The 21,044-nt window shown below is 49.0% G+C and overlaps 1 protein-coding gene across 1 annotated transcript in view; it reads left to right on the top strand.

Moving 5' to 3' along the window:
* The first annotated feature begins 298 nt into the window (after positions 1-298).
* Positions 299-21,044, top strand: part of LOC144754231 (butyrophilin subfamily 2 member A1-like) — a 471,426-nt gene continuing 450,680 nt past the window's right edge. The window contains exon 1 of the mRNA XM_078641822.1: positions 299-428. The gene's annotated coding sequence lies outside the window, so the exon portion shown is untranslated. The remainder of the gene's footprint in view (positions 429-21,044) is intronic.

The following is a 21,044-nucleotide window of genomic DNA, read 5'->3' as shown; positions in this document are numbered from 1 at the left end:
GTTTTGGCAGCCAGAATCCTCTTAAAGTAAGTAGGTGGTGGGTGTTCTTGCGGTTATCACAACTCCAATGAGGCAGTGCCCATTGTCTTATCAGCAGGGTGGCAGAAAGAAGGCAATGTGGAAATACACATACATGTGCCTCATCCTTTGTGCAGTGCTGGAGAAGCCCATCAATACATCAAGGATAGAAAAGCTGTAATGAACTTTCAGCGAACCTGGCTGTGCTCTTCTGTGTACTTAGCTCTGTTTTCTCTGAATCGCACTGTTTACATTTCCACATGTGGACATCACCTCCAAGGTCTGGCTTCAGACTTTGGTCCCCTGTCACTGCCTTTTATACCAAAACTCCTGCCTGGCCTCTCTTGTGAGAGGGTTCTTCGCTGTGGCTGGTGATCTGAGAGGCTAGAGAGGTGCTTGTCCAGCAGGAGGTGAGTTTTGCTACCACTCGTTATATATGCTGCTTATTTTTAAGAATCTCATGCGTCCTCTTTCCTGTGTAATCTCAAAAGTGAATATAGCCAATTCTGAGCACTGCTTTCCCTCCCAGGCCACTATCATCTCTCTTGTGAAACATGGTATAACGCCAACTGCAGCCAAGCTCCTCAGCAGCTCTTGAAATGTGAAAACAAATGGTAGTTCCAATCTGGAGAGAAGCAGGCCGACAAGAGACATTTGGACCTGGCAGCCATTAGAGCAGAGGTCTTCAAACTTTTGTTGGTTGAGCCTCCCCCAGCTCAATTTTTTTAGCTGTTGGGCCCCCCACCCCCACCACCACCCGACAGAATTTTCTGGAATCTGGTACACTACATAATCGACTGCCGCGCGCATATCCCGGGCCATATCCAGCAAATAATGTTCAACACAATAAGAGTGTTTAGTAAAGTGCAGGTTTGTGAGTGGGTGTGCTGAAATGACAGAGGCTAATTACACAGCTCAAACCACCATTTTCCTAGATAAAATGTGGGCAAATTGTTTTCACTAGGATGCTTTGTTTTACACATGACATTGATTGATAACACCACCAACATAATTGTGATGGGTGGGCCTATTTTTCACCACAGACGGTCAATCTGTGGATGGATTTTCGCTACTGCCATTCTCAGGTTGTGCTCCACATCCAGGGGCAGATCTACAAAGAAGTGCCGCAGCGTGGCACCGCAAGCCCTTTGGCTGTGCCACGCTACAGCACTTCCGAAGCTCAGGGATGTGACATATTTACAAGAATATGACACATCTCTGTACTTCCCCCCGCGCTGGCGCAAAAACTGCAGCCATGAGCTGGCATAGGCATCCTTGCAATATGGTGCAAGGATGCCTGCATCGTGGGGAGATTGTTTTTGTGCAGGAAGGGGCACTTTCCTGCACATAAACAATCACTACAGGCATTTCCGTCTTTCAGTGCATGCTGTAAAATGCAGCACACATTGAAAGAGGGAAAAATGAGGAGAAATGAAAACATTTCTCCTCGTTGCGCCTCGCTACGCCACCTCTAGGGTGGCGTAGCATTCAGACACATTTTCAGATTTACGATTCTTCGTAAATCTGGGGATATGCCTTGTTCCATGGGTGTTGCGTGGGAACACCCACAGCAACACCCATGGAACAACCCTTCAACACAAAGTGCTGCGTGTGAAGGGGCCATATTTACAAGGAGAGGAAAAGTCACGCAGGGTGGCTTTTCCCGTCCTTGTAAATATGGAGGAGCCCCCTGCACCACCAGTACGTCACGAAAAGTGATGTACTAGTGGCGCAGGGTGCTTGTAAATCTGCCCCCTAGTCTTTAATACCGCAAGTACTGAGAACCCAATCTAACATAAATAGGACGAGCTGAAAGGCAAGAGAGTTTTGATAGCAGTTTCCCTCAAAGCTGAATATTCTGCAGACATTTTCAGCCAAAACAGGGACTTTAAGGGAGACAGTGTTTTCAGATTTTCCGAGCACCCCCTAGCTCAGAGATGGTACACGAGAAACAAATCTTCTCTAGAAATCATTAACAAACGTTTTAGGCAGCATTATAATGGGATAATTGCCCACCAACCTGTTATGGACCCGAAGACAAAGTTGAAAGTCCACAGAGAGGGCGTTGAATGAACACCTAATTGAGAATCCCTTAGTGAACAATAAGTTGCTTGCCTGAAGCAGTTGGGGTTAAGGGCTCGTCGGGCTTATGTTTTGAAAAATGAGAACTAATAATAAAGGAATAATGTCTATTTTACTTCAGAGCAATGTTGTCTGACAGACTTTGTGGTGGCAGGGACATGTTAAGGATTTTGTGTGCCCTGGGCCAAAACTATTTTGGGGGCCCCTGTTCAGTACAGCTTTGAGTCTAAATGATACTAACGGTGCACAGTCACTATGGTTGAAACTCTAAAAGCGTTTACATCTAATATTCATAGAGAGTGATGTGAGTTTTCACTGTTGTAACAAAGCAGCAGCCCACTAATTTTACAGCGAATAATATCTGTGATATCCTTCCATTTCTCACATGTGAGGACCCGCTTGGATCTAAAATAAACTTTTTTATGGTTGATGCAGGAAACAAACACATCTCTCTGCAAATAGTTATAGACTCCTTACATTAATTACATTAAAAAGAAATGAAACAAAACGGTATTTACAAGAATCTGTTTAGGAATTATTCCAGGCCATCAGGGCAAAAACAGAGCTGTTTCTATCAAGGGGCCCCCTGGAAGGCTGGATTGCAGTGCATGTAAATGTGTCCTTTTGTAATTTAGAACTACATGCCCAAACTGGTGTACAGGGACGCAACTAGACCCAAACTTCGGGTGGGGGCTAACACTCCCAGCCATACTGGCCCTAGCACTTGCTGCACACAGTGCAACCGTCTTTTTTTGCGCCCCCTCCCACATTTCCTCCTTCTCCATGAACTACCTCACTACCACTCACCAATGATGCACCTCATCTCTCTTCATTTTTTTATAGCGCTACTCATTGTTTACTCACACTCAGTTCCGTGATTTGCATGGTACACATTCTATGGAGCAGGCACATTAACCCTCAGCGCTGTGTGGGTGGCAGGAGTGCTCATGTGAGTGTGCGGTGAGCCATGCGACAGTTTGCGAGTAGGGTAAGAGGAGTGACTGCAGAGTGCTTGAGGTGACCATATGAATTTGGGTGCAGATACAAGTGCAGAGTGGGACGAATGAATGTATGGTTAGTGTGGGCTTATTTGAGTGAGATTGCAGATTGAGCAATAAGGGGGACAGTTGAGTGAAGTGTCACATGAGCGCAGGTTGAGTAGTGTGCTCGTGTGATTGCAGGGTGAGGTACAGGGTGAACAGCGCAAGTGCATTGTGAGTACAGAGTGATCACTGAGAGTGCAGTGTAAGTGGGTGAATGGTGTGAGTGCAGGGTGAGAGGGAAAATGAAGGGCGAGAATGAGGAGTGAGTTGTCTGAATGCAAGGTGCATTCACAGACACTTGAAGTAACTCAGAATGTTATTGACGGCGGCATAGGGTTTGAAATGTGTTAAACTATTGCTAATGTGGCAGTAACCAGGCATCAGGGTGGAGGAAATAAATATTGCGGTGATCCTGCAACAAACTCCCAGTCTTGTGATTAGGGTTGCCAGCTCATCATTTTGATGACCCAGGCGGTACAAAAATAGGCAGTCACCTAAAGCTGTATTGTCTGTACTTGTCAGTGCATACTTTGACCAGCAAATATAAATAGAAATAACTTTTACTTGTGTTCTAGGGCTGCCTGAATAATCTATGGCTGATAATAAAAGGGAACATGCTTCTTTATTTATACCCATATTTAGTGTCAAGACAAGCAGTTTGCAGTCTGTTTAAACAACACATGGCTGGCTGGCATTTTGCACACCTACCTGTGTAGCTTTAAAATAAACCTTGTCTCCTTTCTGGGAAGAGCTAACCCTCCCAGGAGAGGGTTACTTCATAGAGCTGAAATGCTTCAGCTGCAGTGGGAGGCAGGATGTCTCCACTGCTTAAACTGAAAACAAAGGAACAGACAGACATTAAAGCTGCAGTGGGAGGCTAGAAGGCTCCTCTGCTATAATATCGGGTTTTAGCAGAGGAGACTTCCTGCCTCCTCACTGCAGCGGAAGCATTTCAGCTCTATGAATTAACCCCCTCCTGGGACGACATAACAAAAGCATGGGCACTTCGTGCCCTATCAATTTGCCCTCCCTCGTCCCTCCAACCATACCGGAGTTTTCTAAGAAGACTTGCGACACAGGGAAAAAAGGGAAAATTAGAGTGGAGTGCGCGCCCCCCCTAGGATGGAGGTGCGCAACACAGATTGAAGAACTCTGCATTAGAGCGACCTATGGTTCCTTTTCTAACAAGCATCGGCAAAGTCAACTGGTATAGATCACAGACATGTGCACATATATGAAGATAGCAGCCCACATACAGACATCCAAACACATCTTTAGCAAAATGCTTGCAGACATCAATGCGCACACAAACCAATATACAGACAGAAACTGACTCTGGAACCGTGGAACCAGCTTCTGTCCGATGTCGGCTCAGCATCTGACAAATCTCTCTGTGATGTGGTACTCACGTAAAGCGCTCCGAGGTCCTTGGATCGAGTTTGTAATTTATGAAAAACGAAAAAACAGCACAAAACAGCACCACTAACGGGCTGCTAGAATTCAATCAATTAAATAGGGAATTGTGAAGCGTGCTACTCACCCGTGAGGGTCTCAAGGTGCTGAAATACATCATGTCAATGCGCACATGACCTACATACATCAGTGCGCGTGGACCACCACCACCAGACATGCCGTCACTTATGCACACAAAGACTGTGAGGCTCACAGAGACAACACTGTCAGCCACACGCAGATTCACAACACACATGGGCAGTCACAAATCACACACAGACTCACGTTGGTAGGCAAGGTGCCTGACGGAAAGAGGAACGGACAAACAGATGTGTTCCGGCTTCACCCCCATGTAATGTTTAACTCCTCTGTACATCAACATAACAATCAGGGTTGTGAAAATAGTCGTTAATGCCTATTGAGTTCTTGGCCTCTCCTTCTGTGATGGGTATTGTTGCAAGTAAGCATACTGTGTTTTCAAAACCCTTCCCAAAAGGCAGTGGAGCGCCGCACATAATCAAAGGCAGGGAGGTGGTTCCCAGATGGGAGGTGGCTGTGTATGTAAGTGTGCGGCATTTGTGGATCCTATCCGAAAGGCAGTTGAGCTCTGTCCATGATGGAAGGCAGAGAGGCAGTTCTGAGATGGGAGGTGGCTGTGTGTGGCATTTGTGCAGTAGCGGCTGACATGACTCGCATGTGGGGGGTGGGAGTGAGGGGTTGTGAGGGGGATCTGCAAGGGGTCTCGCCGGGAAATAAAAATAAATACATAATATTACACTTACCTTTCCACTGGGTCCCACGTCTTCTCTGCTCCTGCTCTCCTGCACCCCTGCCTCCAACAGGAACAGGAAGCAGGCAGCCAGGCTCCCTCCCCTAAGCCAATCACAATGCTGTAATGCAGCATTGTGATTGGTTGGAATTGTGCCCAGCCAGGGGGTGGGCATGTTCTCCAAGCAGGCTGCAATGCAGCCTGCATGGAGAAGGGCAGATTGCGCATAAATGGTTTGGGCAACCCGAGAGGGCCGACCAAACAGTCGTTGTGCACTTAGGAGTGGGCAAACTACTCCTCCCCTGGCCTGCTCAAAGAGCAGAGCAACCCTGCCCACCCGCCCGCTTGCAATTCGCAAAGCAAACATAAAATGGTAATAACTAAAAGTATTTTTAAGGAAAGTTCTTTGGTTCACAAGTTTGTGGTCGTGTGGCTATTTGGGTGGGTGAATGTGCGTTAAGTTAACGTTTAGATGGAGGTGTGCATGAGTCATATAGCGCATAGATGAGATGCACCATTATGAACAGCACAAGGAGAATGGCATGCAGTGCAAATGTAGCAGTATATCAGGTGGTTCAGCAGAATGAGAGCTTCAGGAGCTGCAGAATGCGATGGGCAAAGATGGAGATGCAGCAGAATAAGGGGTGCAGGTGCAGTGGAAACAGAGATAAAGCAGTATAGGAGGTGTCAGAGAATGGTGAAAGGTGCAGCAGCGGGTGCAGCATAAAGAGAGGTGCTGAGGATAGGAGGTGCAGGTGCAGCCATACAAGAGGAGTCAGAGAATGGTGAAAGGTGCAGCAGGTGCAGCAGAAAGAGAGGTGCTTAGGATAGGAGGTGCAGGTGCAGAAGTGTGGGATGTGTCAGAGAATGGTGAAAGGGGCAGCAACAGGTGCAGCATGAAGAGAGGTGCAGAGGAGAGGAGGTGCAGGTGCAGCAGTATGGAAGGTGTCAGAGAATGGTGAAAGGTGCAGTGTAAAGAAAGGTGCAGATGAGAGGAGGTGCAGGTGCAGCGTACGGAGAGGTGCAGAGGATAGGAGGTGCAGGTGCAGCAGTATGGGAGGTGTCAAAAAATGGTGAAAGAGATGGGTGCATCAGAATTGAACCAAAACTACAATACAGAGCACAGCACCAAAATAAGTTTTAAACTGACCCTTACATTTAATTTCAATAATACACCAAAGAAAGCAACATGGACAAAGTAATGCATTCCAAATGTGAGCCTAGAATTAAATAAGTTCTTAGATTGTTGACACGTAGTTGAAGCATAGATGCAGACAGCCGACACGTCTTTCGTCGTGTAGACGACTTTCTTAAGGCTCAGTCTGTAACTGTTGTGGCTCAACTTGTTAAATTCAAATCCAATTCAAAATTCCCTGGGTATGTCGGGGAATAGTTATAACGCAAGCTTATGGATTATGCTGGGTGCAGCGGATAATATCCCAGATTCGGACGTTGTCCCTCACAAGTGAGAGTGACACTTGTGCTGGATTGGGGCTGTGTTACAAGATAACAGTCCTAAGATTTAAAAATGAAGTCCATAGTTCCTACGGAGCAGCCTGTGTGTAAGGTGCTCCCTGCTTCTTTTGGAGAAGTCAGAATTGAAGATGCATTTGAAATATTTCGATAGATGCAGAGTGACCTAGACTGACCTCGTCAGTGCCGGTCGCTCAACCTGTCGCATGGCTCCTCCTTAGGTCACCCGGTCCCCCTGCTGCCGCCCCCCGCTCGTATTTGCCGCCTTTTCCCGCTGTGCCCCTGATTATTTGTTTTTTCTACTTCTGCTGTGCCCCTGATTTTGTCCTCTGTTTTTAGCCCCCTGATTTTGTTTTTTTACTTCTGCTGTGCCCCTGATTTCGTCCTCTGTATCTAGTGCTTCGGCCGCCTTTCCCCGCTGTTCCACCCCGCTCCCTGCCGCTGCTTCCCCGTGGCCCGCCCCCTCTCCTTCTGTTCCCTCTCCCCTCTCCCATTCGCCACCCCGCTCCCACCTCCCAGCTGCTCCTCCCTCCCACTGGGCATTTAAGGCAGTGGCCAGGCGACGGGGAGCTGTGACCTAGCCTGACCTCGTCAGTGCCGGTCGCTCAACCCGCTGCGTGGCTCCTCCTTAGGTCACCCGGTCCCCCTGCTGCTGCCACCTGCTCGTATTTGCCGCCTTTTCCCGCTGTGCCCCTGATTATTTGTTTTTTGTACTTCTGCTGTGCCCCTGATTTTGTCCTCTGTTTTTAGCCCCCTGATTTTGTTTTTTGTACTTCTGCTGTGCCCCTGATTTCGTCCTCTGTATCTAGCGCTTTGGCCGCCTTTCACCGCTGTTCCACACCGCTCCCTGCCGCTGCTCCCCCGCGGCCCCGCCCCCTCTCCTTCTGTTCCCTCTCCCCTCTCCCATTCGCCACCCCGCTCCCACCTCCCAGCTGCTCCTCCCTCCCACTGGGCATTTAAGGCAGTGGCCGGGCGACGGGGAGCTGTGACCTAGCCTGACCTCGTCAGTGCCGGTCGCTCAACCCGCCGCGTGGCTCCTCCTTAGGTCACCCGGTCCCCCTGCTGCCACCGCCCGCTCGTATTTGCTCCCTTTTCCCACTGTGCCGCTGATTATTTGTTTTTTGTACTTCTGCTGTGCCCCTGATTTCGTCCTCTGTATCTAGCGCTTCGGCCGCCTTTCACTGCTGTTCCACCCCGCTCCCTGCCGCTGCTTCCCCGCGGCCCGCCCCCTCTGCTTCTGTTCCCTCTCCCCTCTCCCATTCGCCACCCCACTCCCACCTCCCAGCTGCTCCTCCCTCCCACTGGGCATTTAAGGCAGTGGCCAGGCGACGGGAGCTGTGACCTAGCCTGACCTCGTCAGTGCCGGTCGCTCAACCTGCCTCGTGGCTTCTCCTTAGGTCACCCGGTCCCCCTGCTACCGCCGCCCGCTCGTCTTTGCCGCATTTTCCCGCTGTGCCCCTGATTATTTGTTTTTTGTACTTCTGTGTGCCCCTGATTTTGTCCTCTGTTTTTAGCCCCCTGTTTTTTTTTTTGTACTTCTGCTGTGCCCCTGATTTCGTCCTCTGTATCTAGCGCTTCGGCGCCTTTCCCCACTGTTCCACCCCGCTCCCTGCCGCTGCTCCCCGCGGCCCCGCCCCCTCTCCTTCTGTTCCCTCTCCCCTCTCCCATTCGCCACCCCGCTCCCACCTCCCAGCTGCTCCTCCCTCCCACTGGGGATTTAAGGCAGTGGCTAGGCGACGGGGAGCTGTGACCTAGCCTGACCTCGTCAGTGCCGGTCGCTCAACCCGCCGTGTGGCTCCTCCTTAGGTCACCCGGTCCCCCTGCTGCCGCCGCCCGCACGTATTTGCCGCCTTTTCCCGCTGTGCCCCTGATTATTTGTTTTGTGTACTTCTGCTGTGCCACTGATTTTGTCCTCTGTTTTTAGCCCCCTGATTTTGTTTTTTGCACTTCTGCTGTGCCCCTGATTTAGTCCTCTGTATCTAGCGCTTTGGCCGCCTTTCCCCGCTGTTCCACCCCGCCTCCTGCCGCTGCTCCCCCGCGTCCCTGCCCCCTCTCCTTCTGTTCCCTCTCCCCTCTCCCATTCGCCACCCCGCTCCCACCTCCCAGCTGCTCCTCCCTCCCTCCCTCCGCCCCCCACTCTCCACTTATGGCAGAATCCGCACGTACGCACAGCGTTCACGCGCAGCAGGTGCGCCGATTGTACGCCGAAGGCGTGCCAAAGGCAAGCCCGTCTGCGCCCGTCCGCGCTAGGACCGCGCCCAGCACCAGGACCCCTGGCCCCCACCGACACCAGGCCACACGACGGACCTACGCCGCCACCACCCTCAACGCACTCAATGCTGGCCGAACCCCCGCCTGCTACCAAGCCACCCCGAGGCGCACCCACGGCCCCTTCACCTGCCAAGCCTGCAAATTCACCTGTCTCCAAACCTGCACCGCACCCGCCAAGCCAAGCACCAGCAGCAACCACCTCAAGTGCATCCTGCTCAACACCCGCTCCGCCCACAGACACGCAGTCGAACTCTGGAACCTGCTCGACACAACAGCACCAGACGTCGCCTTCCTCAGGGAAACCTGGATGAACACCTCCTCAGTGCCCGACATCGCCATCCCGGACGGATACAAGATCACCCGGAAGGACCGCGTCAACCAGACTGGAGGAGGCATCGCCATCATACACAAGGACACCATCCACATCACAACCATCTCCGACTACACCTTCAACACCGCCGAACACCTCCACTTCAAGATAGACACCGACCCCAAGACCACACTCAGAGGCACCCTCATCTACAGACCTCCGGGACCACACACACAATTCAGCGAAGACATCGCAGACTTCATCAGCCCGCACGCCCTCCCCTCCACTGACTACATCCTCCTAGGGGACCTCAACTTCCACCTGGAGAACAACAAGGACAGCAACACCACCACCCTGCTGGACAACCTCGCCAACCTCGGTCTCAAGCAACTGGTGAACACCCCCACCCACTATGCCGGCCACATGCTGGACCCAGTCTTCTCCTCCAGTAAGTACATCTCTTTCAGCCACTCCACCGGACTGCACTGGACTGACCACAACTGCGTCCACTTCAGCTTCAAAAGAACCACCACCCGCAACATGTTCCCCGCAGGAACTGGAACAAGATCACCACCGACCAGCTCACCACCTCCCTCAGCCAGAACCCTCCCGCCAGCACAACGGACCCCAACGAAGCAGCCAGCAACCTCACACAGTGGATCACCAACTGCACAGACAATCTCGCACCACTGAAGACCCCTCCCAGCAGACATAACAGCAAGAAAACCTCTTGGTTCACCGACGAACTTAAGAACTCCAAGAAGAACTGCCGCACCCTCGAGAAAGCCTGGCGCAGTGACCAGACCACAGGCAACATGACAGCCCTCAAGCACGCCACCCGCAAACACCACCAGCTGATCCGCACCACCAAGAAGACAGCATTCAAAGAACAACTGGACAACAACGCCCACAACAGCAAGGAACTCTTCAGCATCGTCAAAGAGCTCTCCAAACCCAGCGCCGGAAACAACGACATCACTCCCTCGCAAGACCTCTGTGACTCACTCGCCTCGTTCTTCCACCGCAAGATCGCTGAAATACACAACAGCTTCGGTGCAACAACCACGCACCCAACTGCCGAACCCTCGCCACCTACCGCCACCCTGTGCGCATGGACCCCGGTCAGCACTGAAGACACCATCGGCACGATGAACACCATCCACTCCGGATCCCCAACCGACCCTTGCCCCCACCACGTCTTCAACAAGGCCGACTCCATCATCGCACCCCAACTCGGGGACATCATCAACGCCTCCTTCAACACCGCCACCTTCCCAGAATGCTGGAAGCACGCCGAGCTCAACGCACTCCTGAAGAAACCAACAACGGACCCCACCGACCTCAAGAACTTCCGCCCCATCTCGCTCCTCCCTGCCAAAGTCATCGAGAACACCGTCAACAGACAGCTTGCCGCCTTCCTCGAGACGAACGGATCCCTCGACCACTCGCAATCCGGCTTCCGAGCCAACCACAGCACCGAGACCGCCCTCATCGCAGCCGCTGACAACATCAGATACCTCCTCGACAATGGGGAAACAGCTGCCCTCATCCTCCTGGACCTCTCCGCAGCGTTCGACACTGTGTGCCATCACACCCTAGTGCAACGCCTCAGCAACATCGGAATCTGAGAGAAGGCACTGGAGTGGATCACCTCGTTCCTCACCGGAAGAACCCAGAGAGTCCGCCTCCCCCCGTTCAGATCCGAGGCCACCGAAGTCATCTGCGGCGTACCACAGGGATCATCGCTCAGCCCCACCCTCTTCAATGTCTACATGAGCCCCCTCGCTGCCATCGCTCGCCAACACAACCTCAACATCATCTCCTATGCTGACGACACCCAACTGATCCTCTCCCTCACCAACGACCCAGCCACCGCCAGGACCAGCCTACACGAAGGGATGAAAGACCTCGCCGAATGGATGAAGAACAGCCGCCTGAAACTGAACTCAGACAAGACGGAAGTCCTCATCCTGGGATCATCGCCCTCTGCCTCGGACGACTCCTGGTGGCCCCCTGCCCTTGGCACCACTCCCAAACCTACGGACCACGCATGTAACCTGGGGTTCATCCAGGACTCCATCCCTCGCGATGACCAGACAAGTCAACGCCGTCTCATCATCATGCTTCAACACCCTGCGCATGCTCCGTAAGATCTTCAGATGGATCCCCACCGAAACTAGGAAAACGGTCACCCAGGCACTTGTCGCCAGCCGACTGGACTACGGAAACACCCTCTACGCCAGAACCACAGCCAAACTTCAGGAAAGACTCCAACGCATCCAGAACGCCTCCGCACGCATCGTCCTGGACATCCCCCGACACAGCCGCATCTCCGGCCACCTGAGAGACCTGCACTGGCTCCTCGTCAGCAAGAGGATCACGTTCAGACTCCGCACCCACGCACACAAGGCTCTCCACGACCTGGGCCCCAAGTACCTCAACAACCGCCTGACCTTCTACACGCCCACCCGACAGCTATGGTCGACCAGTCTCGCCCTCGCCGCCGTTCCACGCATCTGCAGGGCCACCGCCGGTGGAAGATCCTTCTCCTGCCTGGCAGCCAAGACATGGAACTCTCTCCCCATCCACCTTCGGCTAACCCAGGACCATCTCTCCTTCAGGAAGCAACTCAAGACCTGGCTGTTCAAGCAGTAAAGGACCCCTCTCCCCCAGCGCCTTGAGACCCTTCCGGGTGAGTAGCGCGCTATACAAATGTCATGAATGATTGATTGATTGATTGAGAATAAGAGATGCAGGTGAAGCTTAATGAAATTTACAGGAAGATAATAGTTGAAGGTCTGGCAGAGAAAGACATGCGGGTTCAGCATAAGAAGAGAATCTGAGATGCATTCACTTGTGAGAGCACATGCTTCCTATGCTTGTAGTCACTGTGCATCTATGCAGACTGAGGTCGACCCATGCCCTGGATCATAGAAGGAGGAATTGCCATTGTCCACAGAAACCCTCTCAAAATCTCGATAGACGCTGACGACACCCTCAGCACCGCCAAACACCTGCACTTCCAGATCCACACCAACCCCAACACCACCCTCAGAGGCACCCTCATCTACAGACCCTCCCTGGACCCAGACTGCAGTTCAGCGACTCCGTCGCTGACTTCATCAGCACACACGCCCTCGCCTCCACGGACTACATCCTCCTCGGGGACCTGAACTTTCACCTCGAGAACAACGACGCCAACTCCTCCACCCTGATCGACAACCTCAGACTCAGACAACTTGTCACAACACCCACTCACTCCGCCAGCCACACGCTTGACCCCATCTTCTCTGCAAGCACCCACGTCTTCTTCAACCGCACCACCAAACTCCACTGGACCGACCACCGCTGCATCCATTTCACCTTCGGGAAACCCACCACACACCACCACACCCAGCAGATGCCTCGCCGCAGCTGGGGCAAGATCACCGAGGACCAGCTAACTGCCGACCTCGCCCAGAGCCCACCCGCAGACCGAACCGACCCTGACACTGCAGCCTGCAGCCTCAGACAATGGATCAATGACTGCACCTACACCCTCGGCCCGCTTAAGAAGCCCCCCAACACCCACACCATCAAGAGAGCCAGCTGGTTCACCGAAGACCTCCAGGCCTCCAAGCGAACCTGCTGAAAACTAGAAAAAACTGGACCCGCGAAAGAACACCAGAAAGTTACACAGCCCACAGGAGCGCCACCCGCCGACACGCCAACTCATCAGATCCACCAAAAGGACCGCCTTCAGAGACTGCATAAACAACAATGCACACAACAGCAAAGAGCTCTTCAGCATCGTGGAGGAACTCTCCAACCCCAGCTCCAACACCAACGACATCCCACCGTCACAATACCTGTGCAACTCGCTGGCCACCTTCTTTCATCGCAAGATTGCAGTCATCCACGACAGCTTCGATGCCATCACCACCTCGGCAACCGCCGACACCCCCGATCCCACAACCACCACCCGTACCAACCACCTGCTCGCCTGGACCACCATCAACGACGATGACACCATCAAGATCATGAACACCGTCCACTCCGGATCCCCGGAAGACCCCTGCCCACACCACAACTTCAACAAAGCCAGTAGCACCATCGCACCCCACCTCTGGAAAACCATCAACATCTCCTTCGAGACGGCCACCTTCCCAGAGAGCTGGAAGCACACAGAGATCAACGCCTTACTAAAGAAACCCAAGGCGGACCCCAAGGACCTCAAGAACCTCTGACCCATCTCCCTGCTCCCATTCCCTGCAAAGGTCATCGAAAAGGCCGTCAACAAATAACTGACCAGCTTCCTCGAAGAGAACAACATCCTGGACCCATCCCAGTCCAGGTTCCGCAGCAACCACAGCAACTAAACGGCCCTCCTCGCCACCACCGACGACATCAGGATCCTGCTTGACAACAAAGAAACAGCGGCCCTCATCCTCCTGAACCGGTCAGCAGCTTTCGACACAGTCTGCCACCGCACACTAGGAGCACGCCTCCACGACGCCGGAATCCAAGAGAAGGCCCTGGACTGGACCACCTCCTTCCTCTCCGGGAGAACCCAGAGTGTCCGCCTCCCACGCTTACGCTCCGAAGCCACCAAGATCATCTGCGGCATACCCCAAGGCTCATCCCTCAGCCCAATTTTGTTCAACGTCTACTTAGCACCGCTCCCCCACGTCGCCCGACGGCACGACCTAAACATAATCTCCTACGCCGACGACACCCAGCTGATCCACTGCCTCACCAAGGACCCCCACACCGCCAAAACCAACCTCCACAAAGGAATGAAGGCCGTCACCGACTGGATGAGGAACAGCCGACTTAAGCTGAACACGGACAAGATGAAGGTCCTCATCCTCGGGTCCACCCCCTTTGCCTGAGATGACTCCTGGTGGCCGATGGCACTAGGAGCACCCCCTACACCCACCGACCACGCACAGAACCTAGGAGTCATCCTCGACTCCACACTTTCCATGACAAAACAGGTCAACGCTGTCTCCTACTCCTGCTTCAACACCCTCCGCATGCTTCTCAGGATATTCAAGTGGATCCCCACCAAAACTAGAAGGACTGTAGTGTAGTTCCTATATTCCCAATAAGCTCTGCACATTGGAATAATATAAACAGCAGTGTAGACGTAGGACTGAGATTGACTAGGTCTCTACTGACTATATTAGACTTAATTAGTTTTGCCAGCTAGCTCAGAGGTCACTAGAAACTTTCTCGAATGTTCAGGAAAGAGTTAACTCTCCGGATTTAGACATGAAGGGATTAGCTTCTGACAACCATATAAACATGACAACTTTGCTCCCTCAGAATAAAGATTGTATCTCTAGAGTCGTGTGAAAATAATAGACAGTTATTTCACTCAGTCATTCGTGCATACTTAGTTTCACCAGAGTGCAGAGAAATAGAGAGACAGGCGTTTTCAATAAAAGGTGTTATTTTATTCAGCAGTCTTCTTTCTCATGCAAGAGAAATGAGTTGCCACTATTGCAATACTTATCATAAAGTAAAGTGCGTACAGTAAAAGTAGTATTATGAAATAATACTGTAAAAGCATTGATATGGTTTCTTAGCCATATGATACTTTAAAATAGATCAAATATATACATACATAAAAACATTGACTAACGTACTCAACTGGTGCTTCTAAATACGCCTACCCCGGTGTACCTGACCCAAGCCTAATACGTGGGAAGTAGTAAGTAAGTTGCAGTTTAAGTTAAGTTGGTTTTTGCCAAGAATCTGAATCAAGAATTCTCTTAAGGGTTTAGTCAGCTCCGTACCTGGGTAATAGAATGTAGGAGGTCTTGTATCTCTCTCTCAGGACTCGATATCCCAGCAACCCGCAAGGGTGACTGGAAACACCGGAGCTGGATTTTCTCGGCAGGAGAAAAGACAGCGTCTCTCTCAGTGCGTCAAAATGGAGGGGCGGCTTCCGTGGGCTCTCGCATCAGCTGGGCTCTCGGGCAAGTAGATAGCCGCTCTGCTCCAAACCACCGTGTGTTTGCTTAAGGCAACTGTTGGTTTATTTATACCTGAAAGGTGCCGGGTTTGACGTAAGGTTGGACATAAGACGTCACTAAGAACTAACAGTTCTTTCTGGACTCCAGGAGTTCTTGTTCAAATCAAAACAAAAGCAGGGGGGATTTCCCGGGCTGCTGGAGGCTTGGTTTGTTTAAAGAACGCGTTGTACTTTCTAGGAGTCTAAGGGGAGTAGCCTTGCCGTATTTGGACTGCATGGGCTATTACTAAATATGGATATGATTCTTATGCCTTTCTAAGGATATCGTTTATTATAACCAAATAAGGGCATAAATCGGGAATATCGAATTAGGGTCCTAGATAGAAACACAACACCCACTCCACGGATTAATGTCCATCATTACTAAAACTAAGCAATAGTAAACATATACGATGCATGTGTGTTTTCCAACCCACGCCAAAATACATATTTCGCATTTGAAATGGTATATGGTAAATACACGAAAATGAGTATTGGTACTGTACGCTTTTCAAGCAGTGTCATCATTCAGTTAAATGCATATATATATCAGCTGAATAAATTGCGAAAATTACACATGAAATGGCTCTGAATACAGAAAAGAAGGTCGAGACCATTCCATCACATATTTATACAAAAATGCTGTACATGTGCTAGAGGCTGAGGTAAAATATTGTCTCTAGAGTTCCTAAAATAGAAGCTCTGTTCTCTAAGAATAGACTTTAAGCAGAGTACCATGTGCCTGAAAAAGGGTAAATATGTTGGAAGTGAAAAAAAATAATTTCGCTTTGAGGGCAAAAAATAGTTCCACATGTTTTCAGTAGCTTTGTTTATCAAAACTGAAGGCCGAATTCAGAGTTCAGGGAACGCTGTGTGCTCATTGTTTTTAAAAGTTATTCTCGTTGACTGGAGAGAACATCATATCAGACAGACTCGCAAAAAATTGGTCAACAGCATCAGGTGAAACAAAGAAACTGTGCATATGTGAGAATGATTGCTATCATCGATGTCAGGATCAGCAATGCTCACAGAAGGTTGTACCTGTTTGGTGCTGCTTTCCTCTCGTACCTCACCGCCACCTACTCTTAGTGGTGAAGTCTCAACGAATGCCGTCATCAGAATAGGTAGCCGCTTGGGACAACACGATGCATGAGTCGTTACAGGACCTAGCAAAGTATCGATATCCATTGGTACTGCTGATGGTAGTGTAAGACAGACGTCCAACACGCATTCTTCTCCGCATAGCAGGCATCGAAGCACAGGTAAGATGCAATCTTGCCAGATTGGTCTGAATGAAAAAAACCAGGTTGCACTCAGATCTCTTAGCCGGGCTAATCTGAGGACTTTAGTGATTTTGTCTCGGTAGCGTATTGCTAGGATCGTTTCTTCCATTGTAGCTGGAGTCTTGTCTGTGGCTTGGCTTGCCGTATCGGAGCAGAAGGATCCAAAATAAAATTCCTGCTACGAGTCCCAAAATAAGAGGCAGGCCGCCAAATATCGAATGGACAAAATTCGGGAAGATGCCCAGAACTGTTTCAAAGGGTGCTAACAGTCCCGAAAAAAATGTCTTAAATACATGTGCGATGCCACTGGTATCAGACATGTTTAAGTTTTGACTTAACATTTCTATGAAATGCACGGGGCAATTTGTCGATAAAAGGGAATGTATCTCTGCTGCTGTCCTTGCAACTTGCAGATCATACGTTTCTTTGGATGACGTTAAAGGCACAGTTGTCTGGAAAAGAAAAGACTTCATTCTGCTTAAAGTATCAATTCAAATAGAATAAATATTCAAAGAAGGCCATAAAGCAGCCTCCATGTCTGGATTGCTGTGTGGATACAAAACTTGCATACAGCAAATGACCCTGGAAGTAACGGTTACGAGATAGGGTTTTCCTGGCACCATTCCATAACAGCTGTGGTTACTTATTAGAACGCAGCTGCCGTTGGATAGCTGTCTGAAAAATGGCTCTATCTGTGTTGCAGGAGTGCCATGCAGGTGACATGAAAGGTTATTTGAGGACCCTTCACAGGCTCCATGTAAGTTAATACCTTGACACAGAAGTGTACCGCTTAGTGATTTTTTACAATTGTTACCACTAAGGAATACCTCCTTTTTCCCTTCACTATAACATTTGTGTGTGTAAGGTAAATCCCAGGTTGATTTGATGTATCCTTTACCCAACTTTTTATACTGGCCTGCTGGTATATACTCTTGGCAGTATTTAAACTGGAAAGTTGTTATCGGAATTGTAATTGTTCCGTGTATTATCCATTCAATGACAGGTCTTTCTGACATTGTCAATGGTAATCTCTCAAGGTTTTCAACGCTCAGAAACGTATAGTCTGCCCCATTTTGTGCCAAACTGATTTGTTTATCAGTAAGGTTAAAGATACCGAATAATGACGTTGTGTTGATTAAACGCCATGGTACGTAGCCTGAACGCAGATTTTGCAACGTCCAGCCAAGCTGTACAATAGAACGCAATTGGGACTGACCATGTTGTAACATTAGCAAGTCCTGCTCTATTATATCAATAGCAGATGATACAATGCTGTCCAGTGAATATATTCTGGAGGACAGAGTCGTTAACCCATTGTCCACTACAGAAAGTGATTTTTCCAAATTAATACGATCAATTTCTCGTATTTTTTCTGCTGTTTTAATTTGCATTGCTTTCCAAGCTTCGTTGTATGCAGCGTATATGCCGGCCGCTATGAAACGTTTTTGGCGCTGTTTGCGTGGTCCCAGTATGAAATCACGCAAGTCAGCACCGTCTTTAAGTAAAGTCAAGTGTTGCTTAATTTCAGCCAGTGTGGATTTCTGTAGCCACTCAAGGCATAGTTTCCCTACACTGTATGTTGTAACTATCCCTGGATGTTGTCTCTGGGAGTATCTTGGGTCTGGCCTGGTCAGTTTGAACCCCTGTGTTTTGTTCAGGAATCTATCTTGACAGTTATTTGTATCTGTGGGCCAGATCAACCATTTATTCCAATCAGGATTTGTTCTCTTTGGTGTAAAATATGGGATACGTCTATCTCCACATCTGTAGTGCTATTACTATCAGTTATGGGCTTCGGAATAGACGGTTTATTTAAGTCTTTTATCTTAGCTAGGCCAAGACAAGTAGTCTGTTGAATGGTGTCATTCAAAAATATTATTTGTTCTGGGATCATGCAGGCTCTAAATAATGCTTATAGACCTTGTACCTGCCAAACTTTGGTACCCCAGATGGTTTTTGTTTCAATGTTGTTTTTCCAAAATTCAAAACCAAATGTAGACATTTTGTCATAACATTTTTCAGAATAAATCAATTTAGTATTTGTCAACATTGTTTTCATTCCTGTCTTATTTAACATTTTGAAATAAAACGTTTCTGGATCACTGTTGTTAAACCCTGAGAAGTACTGGAATTTCTCATAAAATGTTTTCGAGCTGCCTTTTGGCGGAGTTGGACATTGTTCCCATTGATTATAAGTTAAAACATTTCTAGGCTGAGCAGTTTTATGCAAATAGTGATCACCAAATGATTATAACAGTATAAGTCTTCATAATTCGATGAACCCTGTATGTAATCATGTTCTGTAAATTTGGCTGACATTACTAAATCTGACATCATATTATTAATGTTTTCAAAGTCCCAATCATCAGAGAAAGTACTTGGTGTCACAAAGTCACTTAATGAAACCTTGAACTGATGTGGATATTTCAAGAGCTCAATCAGGCCATAGATTTCATAATCCGTTTTGCCCCATGCTACCCCACCGGGTATTGGATTGGCTGTGATGTTCACTGATGACAGTTCTCTTTTCTCGATGTGAGAGGATGTGTGAGGCTTTAGGACCAAGTTGATGTTCTGACTCGCTCTGTCCATTGTACTATATTTTCCATCAATGAATTTTCCCAAACATAGAACCATGATGAGCCAAAGCAGGAGGAAAAGTATACCTAACACAATCCAAAATTCAATCCATGGTTGAAATCAGATATGTTTCTTTTTGTTGGTGAAAAAGTTCAGTCAATTTTTCTTTGAAAGTTTTTGTTGCTGGCGTTTCTTCATGCTCACTTGGATCATCAGAAAAGTCATCGAAATTGATGAAGTAGCTAGATGCAGTTCTGTCAACTGGTGGAATTGCTTCCGGATTTTCATTTGCTTTTGCATTTTTCTTTGTTTCATTGGCATAGTCTGAGGCTACATCATTGTAGACTGGTGTTTCTTGACGAACTGTTGCAATTTTTGTTTCCAGAGGCACAAGTTCCATGGCTTTATTGCATAGTCCTTTTTTGTTCACTGCGGGTTTATCAAATGTAATTAGTCTCTCAGTTTGAACCTCTTGGATTGTAGCAAACTTTGGTATTCTGCTATTTCTTGGGAGTCCACTGGGCCTACTACTTATTATTGCCCACACGATTGTTGTTTTACCAGGTCGATGGACACAACTCGGTTCTCCTTTTTACCAGCAAGGGGCGGTAGTGCAACTGATCTTGTTCCGCTGACAGCTAAGACAGGTACTGATTTTCTGTAAGAAGGCCCAAATTCCTTCTTCACCGTGATCTTCTCTCTGACTAGATCCCCAATCTTTGGAATCCAGACAGGTCTTGCTGGGACAGGTGGTTTTTCTTCAGTGGTCGTTGGCTTTAACTTTATATTACTCAGACTTCTTCTTGTTTCATTTAAGTCCTGTAAAACAGCCAAACGGTCTTTGATATCAAAGGGTTTTTCTTCTACCACTGAAGTGTGACTATCTAGATCCTGAATGTGCATTCTAGTACCAAACAATAGTTCGTACTGAGTGAGACCTTTTAGAGAATTTCTTGGCAGATTGTTAAGACTACGTTGGACACTTGTTAAATGTTTGACCCACCCATCACCCGAACCTAATACCCTCGCCGTTATAGATTGCTTTATGTCTCGGTTTTTTCTTTCCACTACCACATTTCCCTCAGGATGGAAGGGAGAAGAGTACTGCAATGCAAGGCCCATGCTGGCCATGGCCTCCTTGTAAGCCCGAGAGCTAAACGCAGGACCCTGGTCAGAATGTAGCATGCCAATGGCGTATGTGCTGATATAGACTCAAAAATCTTTTATAACAGTTCTTGCGTCACCTGAGCGCTGGTGTCTACATTTTCAAGTGAATCTAGTCTTAAATCTTATGGGTACGCATTTCTCCGGCTGGATTTCTGCGCATAGATAGCCTGATGCTTTATAATAAAGGAGTCCTGGCAATTGTCTGGTCCGGTTCACAACTGCGATCTCTAATGCAGTCTGGACAATCCATTGCAAATTTGTAAATTTGCACGCTCATTCCCGGCCACCAGTATTCTGATTATAATTTTTTCGAGATTTCAAGATCTCTTGGTGCCTTAGACCCAATCCCATGTGTGCGTCTGCAATCAAGAAGACTCTCCTGTTCGTGTTTGGAATTACTCTATCCCCCACTCCAGGGATTTGAGCAAAAGGAACGGAGTTTGCATCAATTATGTATGTATTACTGAGTGGATAGTTCAGAGGTAATGCTGCATAATCGCCTTTTAATGAGGCTTTTACCGCCAGCATGGTTTCTCCGTCTATGTGTTTTTTAGAACGCTTTTTTGTGGCTACGGAAGCCGGTGGAACCGCTTCCGCT

Source organism: Lissotriton helveticus, chromosome 5_1, assembly GCF_964261635.1.
Source record: "Lissotriton helveticus chromosome 5_1, aLisHel1.1, whole genome shotgun sequence".
Classification (NCBI taxonomy): Eukaryota; Metazoa; Chordata; class Amphibia; order Caudata; family Salamandridae; genus Lissotriton; species Lissotriton helveticus.
Note: the sequence above shows the minus strand (reverse complement) of the source record. Positions and strands in the feature narration are given on the sequence as shown.